The sequence below is a fragment of the Pinus tabuliformis genome, chromosome 5_2 (genome assembly GCF_031772625.1).
Source record: "Pinus tabuliformis cultivar Carrire ecotype Pingquan chromosome 5_2, CPIR1, whole genome shotgun sequence".
Taxonomy (NCBI): Eukaryota; Viridiplantae; Streptophyta; class Pinopsida; order Pinales; family Pinaceae; genus Pinus; species Pinus tabuliformis.
This window is the reverse complement of record NC_142306.1, coordinates 652,776,125-652,798,144: the sequence shown is the minus strand read 5'-3', so window position 1 is coordinate 652,798,144 and position 22,020 is coordinate 652,776,125.

Sequence of the window (22,020 nt, the reverse complement as noted above, 5' to 3'; positions counted from 1 at the left end):
CCTTCAACTGGTCAAACAAATCATCAAGCTGTGGCAAGGGGTACCTATTATTAATCGTCACCTTGTTCAACTACCTGTAATCAATACACAACCTGAGAGTACCATCCTTCTTCTTCACAAAAAACACTGGTGCACCCCAAGGCAACACACTTGGCCTAATGTATCCCTTGCCAATAATTTTTTTTAATTGCAATTTCAATTCCACAAACTCTGGAGTGCTCATCATGTAAGGTGCCTTAGATGTTGATGCTGCTCCAAGCATCAACTCAATAGAAAATTCCACTTCCCTATGAGGCGGTAACTCTGAGATCTCTCTTGTAAATACATATCGAAATTGATGAAAAACTGGATATCTCTTCAAGACTTCAGTATCCACAACATCCTTCCCTTTGTCATTAGAAATATGAGCCGCAAATAATACACATCCTTTCCCGCTACTATGTTTTGCGTGAATAGTTGTAACCATTCTCACTGATGTAGGCTTCTTCTTACCCTGCAAGATTCTCTTCTCTCTGTCATCATCCAAGCACTCAATAGCCTTATCATATCAATCCACCTTAGTCCTATGAATGTACAACCAATCCATACCCAACAACATATTGTATGATCCCAACGAAAGCACATTTATATGTGTTGATGTATACATACCGTTAATCTCAAATGCACAAGATCCTACCCAATGATGAACTCTTTTCTTAGTACCTATAGCCAATTGTACTAACCAAGACTCTGCATGCACTTCTTTATTCAAGAAACTCTTATCCAGGTCAATACTTATTTAACTATAGTCAGATCTAGGGTCAATAAAAATAGAAACAACTTGATCACACAGCTTACCTTCCATCTCAATAATAGATGTCTGATGATTATCCTGCCTATTATCTAATGCTGCATAAATAAGAGGAATACTTTGTCCAACACCCCCAACTATCTATGCCTCCTGAGCACTATAGATCTGTAGTTTTCCACCATGATGTTGTCGATAATCTCTCATGTGATGATCCTTGCCACAAGTCCAACACTGTAAAGGCTTCCTGCCATCACCCTTGTTTTGCTCCTCCGACTAAAATCCCTATCCTTTGTCAATTGTATTAAACTTCTTGTATAGTGTTGTATTCTCCTTGTCATCTGCATCCTGAGGTTTCCCTCTCTTCTTAGCCCACTTTCCCTTATTCTTCTCATTAACTTTCCAATCTTTCTTAGACTCAATCTTGCACTTTGATTGCTCATAACAGTGCTTCAACTTTCTGATAGCTTCCTCCAACAATCTAGGCTCATTAAACTCGATCTTGTCTTCGAATGGCACCAACAACCCACTAATGAATTGATAAATGTTTGCTTTCTCCTCCTTAGGATAAGGAACATATCTTAACAACTCCAAGAATATGCTAGTATACTCCTCATCGGTCATAGATCCCATGTTCAACTCATAGAACTCCTTTTCCCTATCATCATAGTATCTTTCAGATAGATACTTCTTCCCAAAAACTTTCTTGAACTAACTCCAAGTTAGCTCCTCTTCCTGAATGCCTCTGACATTCTTTAATATTCCCAAATAATTTTTGGTTTTCCTTTAAGACTTAAAGTAGCTATCCTATCTTTCATATTCTTTGAGTAATCATGCAATTTGAAAAAGTTATTCATCCCAAGCAGCCAAGCTTCTGCATCTTGTGACTCTTCATTTCTCCATCAAATGTTAGAGGTTTTGATTTCCTAAACTCCTCTGGAAAGTATTGCTTCTCACTCCTCCTATACATATGGTTGCGGTGATGACGATGTTGTCTCTCTGAACTATAACTATAATATAACCATGGTCATTACCACTCCTGTAAGGTGTGTCGAATAACCTACCATGTCTAACTGTATCATCCTTTTCAAACCTGTGTCTTGACTGAGACCTTCTGCCATATACCCCGTTAGTCCTTTCCTCTTGTCCACGACTGATCCTAAGTGGTCCCTGTCTTTGCAAATCTGATAGACTCTAAAGGATGACTGCATTAACCTTTGCTTGCTTTTCCTGTGCCCTAGCAAGTCTTTCCTGTGACTGAATGATCCTGTCATTATCTACCTTACAACTTTTGATCTCTGCTTTCAAATTTCTCAATGTATCTGCTATGTCAGGGGAGTACTCATCACCATGTTGTTCATATGATATGTAGGGAGAATCACATGAACTGTAGTCCACCATTTTGCTTGTCATCTTGATCTTTTACTTCCTGCAAACATACCATGTCAGATAAACCAAATATAAACATGATCAACATACCTCAATGAAGTTCAGGGGAGGCTATCTCATCTGCAAAATCAATCTGGATTAGCACAACATATGTATATATAATGAAATAAACATATCAATCATCTCAACATCGACATCATTAACTTCTACATGATGATACTACTGCAACAATGACTATCACAATGCATGCATAATGAACACATATACCACTGACATGCATGCATGACAAACACATTCAACCAATCTAGTCCAAGTGTTGAACCTGAGAGCCGTGATACCAATTTGTAACCACCCCTCCCACATTTACCTAGTTTCTACAGCCTGCCAAGGTAAACATGAGATGAAGAGTTACTATGACATGACATGAACTTCAAGCTTAAATTATGAAAGTGGAGACGACAATTGACGACAAATTGACAACTCACCTCATCCCTCAAGGCTACATGACACTCAAGGGACAAAGAACCACCCTAGGTGACCAATCCCTGTGTTGGGGTTGCATTTCACACACTTTAACCCCCAATCACATGCTTGACAAGGCATCCATGTGGTTACAGGCCTCCAACCGCATGCACAAGATTGCTTGGGTGTGGTTGTGACCCAAATTGTCAAGTTCAAAGGGTGCGGCCCCTAGATATGAACCTAGTTTCCAGGTCAGCCTCCAGATCACTGCCCATAACTTCCTGAGACTTCTCGGAATCAATAATGACATGAAAACAATGCTAAACATACAAACTTGAAGGTAGAACTTGACCTATACTGCCTAGAGCATAACATACATTTGATCAAACACATGGCAAACATGTAAGCTACAGGTCATGAATGCATATTTGATCATAAAAGTCTAAGATTCATCTTAGAATCATCGAGAAGGCCCTATGCCCTCTCCACATAGCTATAACAACACTTATTAGTCCATACATTCATCAACTAAGCACAACATATAAAGAGTCGTAGCTAGAACATGTTATGGAACCATGCTTATAACCAACATATAACCTAAATTATAACCATGATAGAACAACCGTTAAAGCCACATAATACAAAGTACAAGTACTCATAAAATAAAATAGGAAAAGATCTCTTATTAACATATGCAAAATCCAGAGAAATTCGGAGGAATTATGCTTGTTGAAGGAGCTGCGCAACCCTGGCCGGCAAATGCAGCAAGAAGCACGCAGCAGCTTGCAGTTGCCCCTCAGCGGCCTCCTTCTGCTAGGGCTTGAGCACCATGGAAGCATTAGAGGACGAAGAGCCTCTTTTAGATCAACAACAAGAAAATGAAGGAACAACAAAAGCTTTTGCCTCTCTCATTTCTACAATAGGCCCGACAAAGAACAAACCATCAGTCACTGAGTTTGTTAAAAGATTGGAAGATATTCCTGAAATCTCACTCCCTCCTACCCTTCCTCGCAGAGCAACACTTTCTCTGGCGGAGCGTGGATTAATGGGGTAGTTCACTGGGTTATGGCCATCGCCCAAAACTGTGCAAAAATGGGTAGAAAGGAACTGGATTGCGTCAATAGATGGGACAATCTCAATCAGGTTTTGTGGAAGATGTTGCTACACCTTCCACTTTGAAAGGAGGTTCGAGATCTGATATTTAGGAATGGACATTATTTTATGGATACTAGGGGTTTGTATCTAAACAGATGGACGCCAACTTTCGACCCAGAAATGGATGTTCCCAATGCCATCCCCGTTTGGGTTAGACTGCCACACCTTCCCCTTCACTGTTGGGGGGATGATTCAGTCAAAGCCATAGGAAATGTAGTTGGGAAATATATAGATAGGTGCGAGCCAAAGGAAAATATGCATGCATGCGCCAGAATCTGTGTAGAAGTGGATCTTGGGAAAGGGCTACTAGAAGCCATCAAAATCAAAGTGGACCAGTGGACACACATACAACAGCTGGATTATGAACAAATCCCCTTCAAATGCAAGGTATGTCACAAATACGGTCATTTTGCAAATAGATGTACAAAAAAAAAGAAAATGAAAATGAAAACAGTGAAGACCCGAAAAACAAATGGGAACAGGTTAAAAGAAAGAAGACAGTCCACAAACAACCAAATCTATCTTCCTCGCAGCCCTCCACATCCTCTGATCTCCATCCTCCTTCACCAAAAGTTAATAACCTTCTTGCTAGCCCTAACCCTTTTGAGCCTCTGGATCCTTCAGCCCCCCCATCCCCTGGACCAAGATCCAGATCCAAATCCCCACAACATACCCCCAATCCCCCTCATCCCCTCTAGTATCAAACACTCATACCCCTCCGCCCCCTCAGTAGACAGAATCCTAACCAAAAAGCAGTCAAAGGAAGTACCCCCAAATGTAGAATACCAAAAAAAATCAGGAAGAAAGACAAACAAAGAAATGAGGGATGAAGCAGCAGCAAAGGAAATGGCATTAGGAACACAACAACCTATGGAAACCTTCTTAGGAAGGAGTACAGGAAACAACGAAAAAAGCTAGCAAAGAGGGAAAGAAGCCATGCACCACCCAACAAGCAAATAATGATAGTGGTCTCCTAGAATTGCAGAGGAATGGGATCGTCCATCAAAGAAAATGCCACAAGAGACATTCTGGCAAAAGAAAACCCAGACATTCTTATGATCCAGGAGACAAAAAAAACAGCTAAGAAACTGAAAATATAAAAAAAAAAAATCAGAAATTATGAAGGGGAAGCAATACAAGCAACAAGAATGTCAGGAGGTATATGCACAATATGGAAAAAAGGAACTTAGGAATTAATAAAATACAAGAAGATCAGCACTGGATCCAAACGGATCTAATGCAAATCAGTACAAAAGAGAAGTATAGTGTCATAAATATATACGCCCCAAATCACTACAAGGAAAAAGAGCAATGCTGGGACACCTTAAAAGAAGCACTAAAAGAAGTGCAAGTTGGGAAAATAATACTAGGAGGAGATTTAAATTTGGTAAGAAACATAAAAGAAAAGTTTGGAGGAACATATCACGCAGACCCATCCGGGGATATTTTAGAAGAAATAATGGAACAACACAATTTGATAGATATCCCGCCAAACAACGGGAAATACACTTGGAGCAATAAAAGAGTGGGAAAAAGTAACATAAAAGAAAGGCTGGATAGAATTCTGATACAAGAAAACATAGTAGCAGCGCACAACTCGATAAAATAAAAGTTTTTACATACCACAGCATCTGACCATAAAGCGGTGATAATAGTCATGGGCAAAATGGAAAACTAGGGTCCGCTCCCATTTAGATACAGCTCAATTTGGGACAACAACAGAGAAATGAGCGAATTAGTCAAGGAAGCATGGGAGACAAGAGTAATAGGATCACCTTAGTATATTTGGGAAAAAAAATTAAAAACTGCAAGAATCAAATTAAAGGAATGGGAAAGAGCAAATGAAATAAAATAAAAAAGGAAAAGAAAAAAGAGTTACAACAGAAAATGGACAACATGCAAATTGAATAAGAAAACAAAGAAGAAAGCAAGCAAGATTATCTAAGAGAGAAGGAAATCTTTTGGGAAACATATAGGGAAAACAGGAAAGAAGAAGAAGAGGCAAGATTGAAATCTAAAAGTTTGTGGCTCAAGGCAGGGGTTAAAAACACAACATTTTTCCATAACACAACGAAGATAAGAAGAGTAAGAAACCAAATAGAAAAAATTCAAGTTGAAATCCAAGAGGTCAAAGGAGTGGAGGAACTAAAAAAAGCAACCTATCAGCACTTTAAAAACTTACTTTCAGCCAATGAAGAAATGGCTGAAAATGAAGATTTCTTAAAGCACAAAAAAGAAGAAGATCAAAATGTAGCAATGTGCAAGGATCCCACAGAAGAAGAGGTAGTGGCGGCCATATGGAGCCTACATCCGGACAAAGCCCCAGGGCCAGATGGTTTCACAATAGCATTCCACAGATTTCATTGGTATACCATGAGAAAGGATTTCTTAAGAATGGTGAAGAATGTGTTAAAAAAATAAAATAAAATAGGAGGCAACACAAAATCCTCCTCTCTTTCTCTAATCCCAAAGGAAGAAAACCCCTCAACTTTCAACAAGTTTCACCCTATCTCTCTCTGCAATTCATCATATAAGATAATAACAAAAATAATTGCAAATAGAATCAAGTAAGTACTTCCAATAGTCATATCTGAAAATCAAGGAGGATTAGTGCCCAACAGGCAAATCATAGATAATGTAATTATTGTATAGGAAGTGGTACACTCCAGTATGCTAAGGCAAGAAAAAGGCCTCATAATCAAACTAGATATGGCAAATGCATTTGACAGGGCCAGTCACCCATATCTAATGGTTACCCTCCAGAAACTTGGTTTCTCAAGAGAAATAGTGGAATTAATACAAGCATGCATTTCTACTCCATGGATTGCCCCCCTCATAAATGGAAGGCCCCGTGATTTCTTTCAAAGCACAAGAGGCCTTAGGCAAGGTTGTCCTCTCTCCCTCTTCCTATATATTATAATGGCAGAAACATTAAGCAGGGCTCTAAAAAATCAAATAAAGGAAAGAAATATCAAAGGGATAAAAATAGCAAAAGGAGTAAAAACAATAAACCACTCACTCTTTGCTGATGACACATTGCTGTTGGGACGGGCATCAACAATAATAGCAAGGAGGTTCAAAAAAGTTCTGGATTATTTTGTACAGGTTTCAGGTGGGCTATTAAATAATACAAAATGCAGGATATATGGATGGAATACCCCTCCCAGAACTATGCAAAGGATCTCACAAATCTTAGACATCCCTGTACAGGAAAAATGGACACACTTCTTTTATCTGGGACTTCCAATCTCAAAAGAGAACATGAAGACATAAATATGGACTAAACAAATTGAAAAAATGAAAAACAAAATACAAAGCTGGGGTATGATGTGGTTGAATATGGCTGGAAGGGTAATCCTAATCAAATCACTCCTTGTGGCACTATCTATCTACCAATATGCCATAATCATGGCCCCAGCAAGTGCCCACAAACAAATGGAGCTAACCTTAAGAAGCTTTTTGTGGCAAGGGGGGAAGCAAGAAAACAAAAAATTTAGCCTGGTCAGGTGGGAGCAAGTAGTACTACCTTATGAACAAGGAGGCCTATCAATACGGATACCTGGGCTTATGAATGCAACACTGGGAATGAAAATAGTATGGAGACTAATTACAGGAAAAGAGAGTTGGTGGAAAAAGACTCTTATATCAAAATATATGGATGGCACCAGGAAAAGACTGCTTAATGGAAATATCCCAATAAGACAATGTACCCAAGTATGGAAGCTGGTTAAAAAAACAATTCCATTAATGAATAGATATATTTCTAAAATCCCAGGCAATGGAAAAACAATTTCAATTTGGGAGGACAAAATCATGGGAAAAGAACCACTACAGACTCATCCAGAAATTGAAGACATACAAGAGTGGATGAAAGATAAAGGTTTCAATACTTTACACTCTATCTCTCTATGGAATCAAAAGGAGTGGCAAGATTGGAAAAGCTTAGCAATTCCGGCAGATCTGGAAGGGCAATGGAGCAAAATCAGGCAACTCCTAAAAGGGGTAGTGCCAATCCACTTTGATGAGGAAGATGCTTATATCTGGGACCCAAGTGGTGGACATTACACAGTTAGGACTGGATATAAAATCCTACAGGAACAATAAAATCAACAAGACTGAGATTCTTGGAAAATAGCATGGAAATCAGAAAGTCTGCCTAAGATCAAAATGTTCATCTAGACTCTTTTAAAAGGGAGAATACTGACCAGTGACAACTTAAAAAAAAGGCTTTCAAGGCCCAACACGATGCCCATTATGCATGCAGGCTGAAGAAATATTCAACACTTATTCCAAGAATGCACCTTTGCCAAAGAATGTTGGTAGCAGTTGATAAGTTCATTGGAAATAAGAATAAATTTTGAAAAGCCCTTGCTGGATTTTCTTCAGACCCTTGAGAAGGCCTATCCATACACAACAAAGAAGAAAGTCACAATTCAGAGAATATGGAAGTGCATTCCAGTAGTCCTATGTTGGCAAATTTGGCTGACACGAAATAAGTGCATTTTCAAAAATCAAATTCCAAGGATAGGGAAGACCCTCTAAAAAACGCGGGGATTAACTTCTGAAATCCTCAATGTCAAAGGAACAACACCAATAGATTATAACACTCTTCAACAGGAAGAGCGAGATTGGCTCAGCAAAGCCATAATAAATAATAATGGACAAAAAGGACATAGGAAGATAAACTCAGGAAATATATGGAAAATAAGAATGAGTGAAGAGGAACTGACAAACTGGAGGAAAAATCAAAATAGATACTGTCTATACTTTGATGGGGCCTCAAAGCATAACCCGAGAAAGGCAGGGGCAGGGGGAATAATCCTAGATCCTAATGGGAAAGAAAATGTCACATATGAATGGGGATTGGGACAAATCTCAAATAATAAGGCAGAAGCATACAGCTTGTTGATGGGAACAAGAATAATAAAAAAAAGAGAAATTCAAAATCCTATCATAATAGGAGACTCAGCCATAATAATAGAGGCAATGGCAAGAAACAAAAATCCAAGCAATGAGTTCATGAACAGAATTCTTAGAAGAATCAGGAAGAACTTGGAAGGCTCTGGCAATGTAATCTTCAGACATGTCTTGAGAATTCACAATCAACAGGTGGATTATTTTGCAAACCAAGCAGTGGAAAAAAATGAAGGGCATGTTCGTGAAAACCAGGAAGAATATCACAACTCTGTTCCTTAATGAGCAGCAAAAAGCACAAGTATAAAGCTCACCAAAATCAAGGAAAAATCACAAGGATAAAAGCAATAAATCAAAAAACAACAGTCAAAAAGCAACAAAGGACACATCATTGTAGTAACAGCCAGGAAATCACGGGAATGCAAAGGAAAATCCATGAAACTTCAGACTCTAGTATGAGAAACAACAAGAAGGAAGATTGCAATCATGGTCACAAGAACCATGTTGCAAACTATTTCATCGAAGGCAGGTTTCAGGCAGCGTTAAAGCACTATAAGAACAGAGGGTGCATTCGCAGAAGCAACCTCAGTGAAGAAATCTTCACCTTCCATGTTAGTATAGTGCTATTTTGGTTTCATAGCCCCTTCCTGCCTTCTATAATAGCTTGCAGTGTTACCTCTGCTAAGCATGTAGACTTATTTTTAAGCCCCCTCCCCTCTCCTTACCCAGCTCGCTCTCCCCATATCCCTTCATTCCCTTCACTCCCTCCACTCACCGACCCATTGCAGCATAAAGCCCCTCTGAGCATCCACGCCTCCCATCTGCCCCTCCCTTTACCTCAGCCCTCCTCCCTGACTGTTTTGTCTAGATTTCGGTCCTCCTTCAATTCTGTCGTTCTCCGGGAACTCAGTTCTATCGAAATACAAAGGAAAAACATGACCGAGCGCTTAAACCAGACTTCAAAAAAGCTTTCAATTGCATCTATATCTATCATCGGGTTCGCTCTCCCAAGCCTTTTCCACAGCGCTATTCTCTCCTCTCTCTGATCTCCAATCAAATCTGGATCGTTGATATGGCACTCGATCTGACGGTTGTCGATCAACCCATCCAACCAAACATGTGTGACTCTCCTCCATCGTTGATCTATCCTCAAGGGATCAACGGTTCACATCGATATCGGGCCGACATCATGCCCATAGATTACCTGCCTGAAAAACAGTTTTCTCTCTCTCCTCCACTACTACGTGTCGCCCGGTCAGTGGAATCGGGCGACCCCCCCTTTTTACCACTCACGGTTTTTTCTCTGCCCAAAATACCATCTCCGTTTATAAACCCGCCTCTCTCCTTGGTTATCGTTCAGACTTGTTCGCGCCCAATGACCATAGATTTTAATCATTGACGGATGCGACGGTTCCTCTAGACTCCTCTTCCACCAGCGCCTCTAGTTAATCTCCATCGTCCATCCCATGATTCCAAACTATGTGACTTAATCTTGGCCATTATTAATCTGATAACCTCGTTCATTGATTCCAATGGTTCCCATGTTCGACAAAAGGAAAGCGGTCAACATCAGCAGAAGAAGAAGTACCTCAGGCAATACAAATTCAAGGAAGCACAACAAAACAAGGAGTAAAACGCAAAGCCAAAGGAAGAACAAGAAAACAAATCAAATGAAATGATAGTGGCATATTACAAAAACAATATCACAAATAATGAAGGAGAGAAATCGATCAAATATGAAAAGAAGAACTAGCCAACTCAGGAGCAAACAATCTACAAGCCATGAAAAATTGTCAGAGAATCCATGACATGTAAATTTCTCTTTCTAGTAGGTTAGTTTGTTAGGCAGTACACTAGAAGACTCATAAAAATACATGAAGTCTTGAACACTAGCCTAGGAGAAGAGACTACATTCCTATCTCATGGCTTAGATGTTTATCATTTTATAGTCATTTGTAATAGGAGCTTGCTCCAACAAAGCTTTTGATAATATATCAACTACCCAACCTTGTTAAAAAAAAAAAACATATGCAAAAGCCAACCAAGTTAGGGACTTCCACATGCTACCCGATCATAGGTTGAGTTGAAGCAAATATTTCTTTTAGCCAATCACCCACGTGCCATATTCCAAGTTGAACATGGGATCTCATGGAATAAACCAAGCAAAGCCAAACCAAGGCTTCCATAGGCTAAACCACCTCAACCTTCAACCAATGATTCCACCTCGTGGTCGGACATCACTAACACCAACTAGATCGATCTCTACCCAAGTTGTCCAAGGCTACAAGAACTAGTAACTCAATCCACAACCTTCCAAGGCTCGAGAGTAGCTGTCCAAACTGGCTCTAGGGACTAGTAATTCAACCCAGCAAGGGCTCCAAAGCATTGTCCCAGCCTAGGCTCCAGGACTAGTAACTCAACCCAAGTTGTTCTAGGGCTTCCATAACATTTGTTCCAACCCACAACCATAAGGAATTATGAGCACCAACTAGAAAAAAATCAAGTGGAAAAACCCCCAACACCGTGGCTATCCAGGAAATGGTAGGGTAAGGCTAAAACCGTTGTTAATCCAGAAAATCCTCCATGCCAATGACAGAACATAACTAGACAATCACATGCATATACCATGCATCCATAAATGAACAAGGAGGTCATACATGCAACCTGTTACTTGCAAAACAATCCAATTGTAGTTGTTGATCCTGCTGTCCCCTTAAGCTTTCTTGCCTTCCTTTGCCTTCTTTTTCCAATCCAAGTGAAACTAGAGAGCTCCAATCATAGTCCAAGAATGCTCCAAGATTTCTCTAAGTGTGCAAGAGTGTGAGAGAATGAGAGAATAAAAGAGAGCTGCAAGCTAAAACTGACAAAAAGCTGTGAAATGATCCTCATAAGCCTTTTTATCGTTTAGGCCTCTATTTTTGTCATTTTTCCTTCAATTTCTCTCTCATGTAAATTTGTGACCTTTCATCTCCCTTTTCTCATATTTTCGTTTATTTCATAAATAAAATGCCAATTATTGACAATTTTCCTTTGCTAATTTCCATAGCCATTAATTAATCACGAGTGATATCCATCATTATGTTTTCCCCAACATTTGGCTTGGAATATGTGTCCCATGACCTTGGTTATTATTTTTTATTTATTTATATAGGAAATCAACTAGGGGATGTTACAAAGGGGCTCTGAAAACCATGACTTTGAAGCTTGTCCCATGTCAAAGTTGTGTTCCATAATAGAAGCCATAGAAAAATAGTGATTTTTGGCCAGTGATTGAATTCCATGTTTGATGCCATTTGCCTTGATCATCCTCATTGTTGTTTCTTATAAGAAGACTACAAGCTTCAGAGAGGTTGAAATTTCTTGAAGGACGATAACCCCAATGATGAATATTGTTTCCCTCTTGAAGCACAATTCTTCTACTTGCTAATTTTTTCTTGATAATTGTGCTTTTGTTTTAGGAGGGAGGCTTGATCCATTCCTCACATGACTTCCAATTTCACTATTGGGAAGTGCAGGAGGATGAGTCCTCGTAATGTGCAACTAATATTTGGCCCCTAGAGATGACAAAGTCCTTGGTTGGACGAAGTTGTTCATTCTGAGATAATTTTGGCCACTAATGCCACAATTTATCCCAAAACAATGCACTCGTCCCATTTTTTATTTCCCAACAGCTATGCTCATGCAAAGGATGTTTGTTGCCCCAAGCATCATTCCAAATATGAGAACCCCAAATGTTGCATGTCATTCCGATGAGCTAATATTCCAGGGTATTGGGGGCATACTTATGTTTCCACATTTTTCTCCATAAAGCCTCTGGTTTTTTTTATCCCTCTCCATCAGGTTTTAGCCCTTAAGGTTACGTTGAGTATGTATGGATTGCAGAGACCAAGGCCTCCTTTTTTTGGAAGATATATTTTGCCCCATGTAACTAGAGACAATTTTCGGTCTCTTTTGGGGCCCCCCACCCTCCAAGAGGAAGTTGCGTTGAATATTTAGGATCTTGTTTAAGATGCTTTAGGGGTATCCATTGTTGAGAGAAGATAGGTGGGGATGGATTGAAGGACATATTTGAGCAAGATCAAGTGACTAGCTAGATTGAGCGATCTGAAAGTCCAACAAGAAAGTTTGGCTTCAAATTTAAGAAGATATCTCCCCATACACTCTGTATAAGAGGATTGTTGGTTAGAGGGGCTTATAGGTTTTTGTAGGGAAGAGAGATCCTTTAACATCCAAGCAAATGAGATATGTAAATTGGGATAGCTAGCAAGGTATTAAAAAATAATATTTGATATTTTTTCATGTTAATGGAGGTTCTTGAAGCATTAGAGAAGTCTTGAAGGATGTTTTTAAGGGTAGTGGCTTCTTTGATAGTGGGGATGCCCAAGAGAAGAGTATCATCCACAAACTATTGGTGTGAAGAAGAGAGATCATGGGAACCAAGAGGAAGACCTTTTAGCTGGCCAAGTTGTAGGGTTGAGTTGATAGATCTGCCTAGCCCTTTATCCATGAGGAGAAAGATGTAAGGGGAATGGGGTCTCCTTGCCTAATACCCCTTGAGGGGAAAAAGGTGGGAGAGGGAAACCCATTAACTAGGATGGAGAAAAAAGTTTTGGAAATGAGGGAAAGAACCCAATGAATCCATCTTTCTACAAACCCAAAAGTAGTGAGAATGTGAAAAAAAAATTTCCAACTCAATTATTCAAATGCTCTTGACATATCAAGTTTGATGAGAATATTTGGAGACTTATATGAATTAAGTGAGTGAATGTGTTCATGACCTAATATTATGCTTTGATCCATATTTATGAAGGAACACAATGAAACACATATATAAACAAAAACATAGAGATACAACAAAAACATAACTTCAATTCATTAATAACAAAGTACTCAAAATTGTTTACATGTAGAATGGAAATAAACTGGCTCAGGCGATGGTAGCTTATCTTTGAGAAGAGATATGGTGGCTACATGCCTTTTGAAATTTGTGTTACAATGAGGCTCAAAGGCCTATTTATTGTTGAGAAACAATGGAAAACCATAAACATCCACAAACCTAACCCTAAGAGATGAAGCACTAAAAGTCTGTGGGCCCCATTGGGGTAAATTGGTACATCAACTTCTCGGGGTCGTAACTTTGGCATACGATATTTGTTTGATGTGTACAATAGCTCATTAGAAAAATCTATCTGAGGACTAAAATTTTTGATTGAAAAACCCTGCCACAAGGTATTGAATTTCCCGTTTACCAAAAAAATGTTGTTTAGGGCCTCACAATTGCTACGGAAATTCAGGACCCAAAAAATTGCCAAAAATAGTAAATTGTGCTACAATTAAGGAAATTGAAAGAAACTATGGTGGGTGCCCAAGTGGAATTGATGAGTATCCACCAATATCCACCTGAATTATTCCTCCCCCTTAGGAAGCAATGGTCCCTATTGCGTTAAGTGCCTCCATGAGATGGGGAAACTTATGCTAAACTTGGTCTCTGGGGAGCCACTTGGCTTGGTGCAACAATTGACTAGCTTTGACAACCCGATATAGTTGGATATTTTGTTGGTAAGTGTTCTTAATCTACATGTCCATGATATGATCAATTGTGGCCTATTACATGTAGTCTAGGTTTAGCTATGTTGGGGTGAGTTGTTCTGTAATGTCTTATGTGTCTAGTGGCTCGGCTAGAATGTGCTTAGGAACCTGCTATCCCAATCTGATATAATGCTCTACAAGAGCCCAAAATGTACCCACACTCGTTCAAAGAAGAGTTTGGTAGTGTCCTTTGCTATGATACTCTTCTTGTAGGCTGCCAATATAACCATCTTAGAAGATCTATCCACGAACACAAATACACAATCATTACCATGCTTGGTAGAAGGGAGGAAAGATAGATTGTCCATGGATATGGATTCCTAGGGCTAGATGGGAGTAAGAAAAAGAGTGTACATGCCTTTCTTCATGATGCATGGCTTGGCAATGGCATAGGCAGTGCAGGATATAATACATTTTACAACATCCTGTCAGAGTTTTGGCCAATAAAAGTACTTCTATAGTACGACCACAGTTTTCTCCACACCAAAGTGTCCTACGACCCTACTATAGTGTGCCTTTCAAATCATATTGGCATGCTCGCTTGAAGAAACACAAAGGTGGCCCAGGTAGCATAGTAATGCATCCTGAAGGTGGGAATCGAGAGCTTGCTTGCCATCCACTAGCATCTAGTATGTGGTGGTGAATTCTGGATCATTTTTTCACAGTTGCGGTCATCCAAAGGTCTCGTGGCCACAAGAGTTGAGAAGGGTAATCAGTGCCGCAACTGGGAGCTGGTTGAGGCAATCTCCAACTTGATTGGTATTGAACTTTTTGTATTTAATGTTTAAGTGGAATTGTTGCAAATATGTAGACCACTTCTGATGGCAATTGTTTTGCAACTTCCCTTGTGTTTGTATAAACTCGGCGTGGATGACTGTCTCCTTCCCCGTAATGTAATGTTTCCATTGTCGACAAGCATGCACAATAGAATACATCTTTTTATCATAGGTGTAGTACTTCTGAATTATATCGGAAAGTGTCTTACTATGATAGGCCACTGGATGCCTGTGTTGGGTGGGGATTGCACCAATAGCATAGTCGAAGGCGTTTGCCTCAATTTCAAATGGTTGTTGTAGGTCTGGAAATGTGTGTACAGGTGCATAGTAGAGGCGGTTCTTTGGCTCAACGAATGCCTTCTGTTGGGACTTGGACCAAGAAAACTTTTCTTTCGCTTTGCCCTTGGGTAATTTGAATTAAAAGAAAAGTGATATGGGAGAATCCCAACATGAACCTCTGACAAAAATTTGCAAGGCCCAAAAAACTGTGAAGCTCTGTTAGAGTGGTTGAGGCTGGCCAATCCTGAATGACTTGGATCTTAGTCAGATCCTCATGCACGCCTTACTCATTTATAATGTAACCCAAATATTGGAACTGGCTCATGCCAAAGGTGTATTTCTCCAAGTTGGCACACAGTTTGTGTTGTCACAGGGTTTGAAGGACTTGTTGAATATGTTGCAAGTGTTGTTCCCAAATCTTGCTGAAGATGAGGATGTCACCAAGTTAAAAAACCACGAACAAGTTGGTGAGGGATCGCAAGATGTCATCCATCGGCCTCACAAAAGTAGCAGGGGCATTTGTCAACCCGAAGGGCATGACCAACCATTCAAAAAGTCCTTTCTTGGATTTGAATATGGTCTTCCATGCATCTGTGGGATCTATTGGAACCTGGTGATAGCTAGACTTTAGATTTATCTTACTCAAATACTCGATCCCATTGAGCTGGTCGAGAAGGTCATCAATGTGTGGGAATGGATACTTGTTCCTGACAGTGGTTTTGTTTAGTGCCTGATAATCAATGTGGAGTCTCCAAGTCCCATCCTTCTTTTGTACAAGTACAATTGGGCTCCCAAAGGGTGAGGAACTTGGTCGGATGTGCCCTTTTTACAACAACTCCTAGATTTTCCGCCTGATCTTTTCATTTTCCAAAATGGAGAGAAGATATATTGGCGCATTGGGAGTCAAATCGATCAATTGTTTGACCTAACAGTGCAAGGTACCCCTGTGGGTGAGGAGAAGATGTTAGTGTATTCTTCCACGACCATATCCACCCACTTTTGCTGAATGGAGGAACCCTTCCCAAGGGCCATGGTTGTGGCCATGATCTTCCACTTATTTTGAGAGAAAATTAGAAAGAAAACGAATTTCCCAGTCTCGGAGATGATCTTGCTGCATTGCTTAGTAGATATCAAAGAGATGAAGACAGGGCTACCTCTGATATCCTATATAACTTATTTCCCAAAGTAATAATAACAGTGTGAGGCCTATACTCATACATAGTATGATGCTTCCACAAGTATGGTTGGCCTAATAATAGATCACAAAATTCAATAGGAGTAACATCACACAATACCTCATCTGTGAAGGGCTTGATGTTGTAGGGAAGGTGACACTGTTGGTTGATGCGAAGATCTCGTCCTTGGTGAAACCACCCGATGGTGTACGGTTGCAGGTGTGGTGTGGTCGGTAGGCCCAACTGCTTAATGAAATTTGCTAAAATCAGGTTCTTTTGGCTCTTTTTGTAGACAATGAACTGGAGTGGAGAACCCTTCACCCACATTTGTGAGTGGAAGAGACACTCCCCATCCTCTGGATATTGAGGCTCAATCTTCTAGACCTTGGTGGTGGAAACGGTGGCATTGGATTCCGTGTCAATAATTTGCTTCCCTTGTCATTCCCCTTGTTGGCTTCTAGCTCAGAATTAGAACACGCATCAGATTTTGAAGCTTTCAAGTTAGCCACCAATGACCGCTTGGTGCGACACTCATTTTTGTTGTGAGTGGGGCTCTTGTGGAACTCACACCACTTTAATGTGTCCTTCTTCATCTTTAGGGTGCCATTCTTTGCTTGCAGATTTAATGGGTTGTCCTAGGTCACTCCACCTTGGATTTGTACTTTGTTTTGTGGTTTGGGGGCGCTCTTTCCCTGCTTCTAATTTGCGCTTTTTTGTTTAATTTTTTGTTCAATCTTGGCAGCATATTGGTATGTTGCACCAAGTGAGGATATGTTCGGTAACTCCATTTCTTCTTGAGTGTATGTGTGTAGAAAACCATGGTACTTGAGCACCAAATGTTGCTTAGAGTCTTTGATACCAAACTTTGTGCGTAGACTATGAAAAACATTTGTGAGCTCATGCACATCTTGGTTCCCTTTGTTGTCATAGTGTGGTTCACTGTATGTACTTGTCGTCATAGCTCCCAATGAGGTAATATTGTTCCTTGACAACATATTGGAAAGATTTCCAAGAGGGGATGGTTGTAAACAGAGAGGATTCCTCTGCCCTTTTCTCACAGTAATTTTCCCACCAATCCTTGACATGGGTGGCAACCTTCAGCAATGCAAAAGTAATATTCTCCCTATCATAGAAATTATGGACCAAAAAGTAACATTCGAATGATTCAACCATTTATCTACAACATATGCATCTATTTGACCTTCGAATATAGGCATATTGAAGTTCACTTATACCTTGAAGGGGGGGCGCCTCTGAAGTGATTACTGGATGAAGACGTGTCGCCGGTGGGCATCTGTCGAAGGATATGGGAAAAGTTGTCCATCATCGCGTTCCTTTACTGGTCTAGGGCTTCTTCGAGAAATAATTTGATAGTATCTCCTACTCCCTCATCCTTCTTTTCTTCCACCATGGGAGTTTTCGGTGTTAGCGGGGATGGTCTTGTAAAGGCTTAACCAGTTCAAGTCCCAACTCCTTATACCCCAACCTCATTGCGGACATGCACAAAAAAGTAGAGAAAGAATATACTACTTTGATACCACTGATCCATATTTATGAAGGAATTAAATGAAATATAGATATAAATAGAAACAAAGAGATACAATGAAAATAGAACTTCAGTTCATTAATAACAAAGTACTCAAAGTTGTTTACATGCAAAATGGAAATAAACTAACTCAAGCAATAGAAGCTTATCTTTGAGAAGAGATGTGGCAGCTACATGCCTTCTAAAATCTGTGTTACAATGAGGCTCGAAGGCCTATTTATTATTGAGAAATAATGGAAAACCCTAAACATCCACAAAGCTAACCCTAGGAGATGAAGTGCCAAAAGTCTATGGGCCTTGTTGGGGTAAATTGGTACATCGACTTCCTAGGGTTGTAACATTGGCATACGATCTTCGTTTGACATATATGATACCTCGTCAGAAAGATCTATCTGAGGACTGCAACTTTCGAATACAAAAATCCTTGTTGATGGGCTACAAGTTTTCCTATTTTCCAAAAAAGTGGCGTTTAGGGCCTCAAAATGGCTACGGAAGTTTAGGACCCGAAAAACTACCAAAAATAGTAAATTGTGTTACAATTAAGGAAACTGAAAGAAACGATTGTGGGGGTAAAACTAGAATCGGTGGGTGGCCACCAATATCCACCAGGATCATGCTCTCCATAATCTGTCTGCTTTCCACATAACCAGTTTCTTCATGAGAGATAAGTAAGGGGAGAATGGGTTTTAGTCGATTTTAAATTTGGAGATGATTTTATAAATAAGATTACATAGGATAATAGTCTTGAAATATGAAGGAGAATCAACACGAGATGTTTTAGGAATAATAGATATAAAGGTAGTGTCAAGGGTTGTTAATATAGAGGAGGAGAGTCGAGAGTCTTCTAATACTTGTTAAACATCGTACTTGAAAATTTTCCAACAAGCCTGGTATAAATTAGTGGTAAATTCGTTGAGACTCGGGGACTTGCATCTGCACATTTCCATAATAGATTCTTCCACTTCCTACAAGGTGTTTTCCTTCAAAAGGTGTTCATTTTGTTCCCTTGTTACAAGTTTGAGAACATGCTCTATTATTTTCTTGATAGCAAGCCTTCTGTCTGGAATCATTTTCGTGAGTGAGACTTGTAAATGATTCATGAGTTCTTGGGCTATTGTGTCATGGTTTTCCACTTTTTAGTGGTTGGGTATTTTGATGCTAGATATTTTATTACTTTTCATATGGTTGATCATGGATTTGTGGAAGAATTTAGTGTTTTTTTCTCCCTCCTTAAGCCACAGTACACAAGATTTTTGTCTCCAAAGTATTTCCTCTTAATTCAATCTTTCCCCTAGCTAGAGGTGAGAGACTATACTTATTGATGTTCTAGTTCCTCAAATATTCCATTTGATATTATTTCTTGTTAGATGGTGGCCATCTCTTGTTCTAGTTTTAGGTTTTTTTTGTGGATTTCAACAAAATGTTTAGTATTCTAGTTCTTTATTTTCATTTTGAGATATTTTAACTATTGCTAGAAGTGATACATAAGGGTACCAAGAAAATTGATATGATTCTTTCCACCACTTTTATACATTAGAGAGAAAATCATGATGTTGTAACCAGAAAGACTCTAATTTGAAGGGCATGTTCTTAGGACTACCAATTCAATCCATAGAGATTTCTATGAGCTAATGATCCGAACAATCTCAAGGGAGAAAAAAAGTCTCAAAATTGGTGCTTGAAATATAGAGAGACTCTACTATGATGAACCTATAATGTGTTGAAGCTATTTGAGATGTGCCTCCTTGCTTATTGTTCCAAGTGTATAATTCATTGTGTGTGGTTAGATCTACAATTTCTGATTTATTAATAAATTCCACAAAGAGGGGGATTTCTTCATTGAGTCTATGAATCCCACCTTTATTTTCATTAAAAAAATTTAACATGTTAAAATTCCTGCCTATAATCCATAAGCTTTTCCCTATAATTTTTGAGGCTCTTTAGAGGTTTTAGAAGAAGATGTTTTTGTTTGCAGGAATATGAGGGCCATAAATGTTAGTTATGGAACTCAAATTGGTTGAACTAATGCGCTGAAAGTTAGTAATTCGGGATTATGGACAGAGAAAAGTAATATTAAAGAGTGACTTAGGAAGGATTCCATGCAATATAAATTCCTCCTGATGCTCCTAGGGTATCTTGGACTAGATAATCAAAGTTTCTCCAGACATTCTTTAAAATCATTTTCAAAGACTTAGAAGAGAATTTTGTTTCGTGAATCATCATGATGTCAGGGTGTTCTTGGTGGAAATTGTTTTTTAGAGTATTTGTTTCGATTTACCATTAAGACCCCTAGCTTTCCACGAGATGACTTTCATTAATGATGATGAGAGGAGGGTTGAAAGATGGCATCCATTGGTGACACTCTACTAGTATTCACCAAGTAATCCCCTAGGTCCTTTAATAATTGACTATTTATTTTCTACCCTTTATTCTTTGGTTCTTTTGAAATGCTCAATTGATCTAAGGGAGCATTTATTTTGATTCCATGATAGGAAAAAGAAGAGTTATGTTAGGGGCGTTAACTGGTTCATGAGTTTGACAAAAAAATGGACCTTTATTTCAAATGTATGCTCTGGTGATGATTTTGAACTTGTGCCTCAAGAATGGTTGTTGAGTCGTTGTTTCTCCATTCCTCTACAAGAGATTGCATGTCAATGTTTTATAAGCCCATTACCTTGAAATCTTATGCATCGGAAGAATCTTAGGTGTTATTATCCATTTCTAGATATTGCTGGTAATCTTTGTCAATTGACTGTGCATGTGCATATTTTGTTGGTTGGAGTAGTTGTTGTCTAGTTTTCTCAATCTCTTATCTTTTGGCTTTTCTCCTTCGGTAGTTGTCTAATTTTCTTCTAGTTGTTAGAGGACCGTGTACCAGTTACGACCGACTGCATTTTTATAGATTGGATTCTTTGTTCCTTTTCTGGCTTTCATCCTTTTATTGGTGACCGTGGTAAACCCACCTTGATCTCGAGATAGATTTACTTGTGCATTTTGTTAGACTTAGTTTGTTGGGAATTCTATAAATAGATGGTCATATTCGTGGCAATTTTTAGCATTTCAATGGGGTTTTATCATAATCTATTCATTCTTCCCATATTTCATTTTCACTACTCAGTTAAATGCTTGTTGAGAGGGGCTTGGATATGTCTAGATAAGCACAAAGGCAAGCATAGGAAGTGTATCAACCTTAATTTGTGGTATTCAAGATCACAACAAAATGCCCCATGGCATCAATAATTCTTTCTAAGATTTTAGGGTCCCAAATATCCCAAGGGAGAGAATTAAGACATATCCATATTGGGGCCATGGAGAAGTATTCTTTATCGAGGTGGAATCTATAAACCCATGGTTTCATCAACAAGCCAATCAAATTCATGAAATATGTTCCTCCATAAAATATGTGATCTCTATCCTCTATATTATTGAATATGGCCATGAAGAAACCCTTGGATCCCAACTTGAGGTCAAGATCCCATTCTAGTGTCTAGTTCTTCCAGATCGACCTACAAATTTGCATATTACCACATGCTCTCTCATATATTCAATTTTTTCCCCTATTTTTTCTGATGGGATTTCTAAGAGGGGAGCTTTGACTGTCGTAGGAAGGTAGGAACCATTAACATTTGGATTGTTCATTGATGGAGTAGGAAAAGTAGCAGTTGTAGCTTCATTGTTGGTCATATTAGATGGGTTCGCCTCTACCTGTGTTTTGTGAGTTGAGGAATTACTTAATTTGTGCAAGTTGTCCTGTCTCATAATCTATTGGTAATTCCCATATTTCATCTTCTCTACTCAGTTGAATGCTTGTTGAGAGGGGCTTGGATATGTTTAGATAAGCACAAAGGCAGGCATAGGAAGTGTATCGGCCTTACTTTGTGGTATTTGAGATCACAACAAAATGACCCATGGAATTACTAATGCTTTCTAAGATTTTAGGGTCCCAAG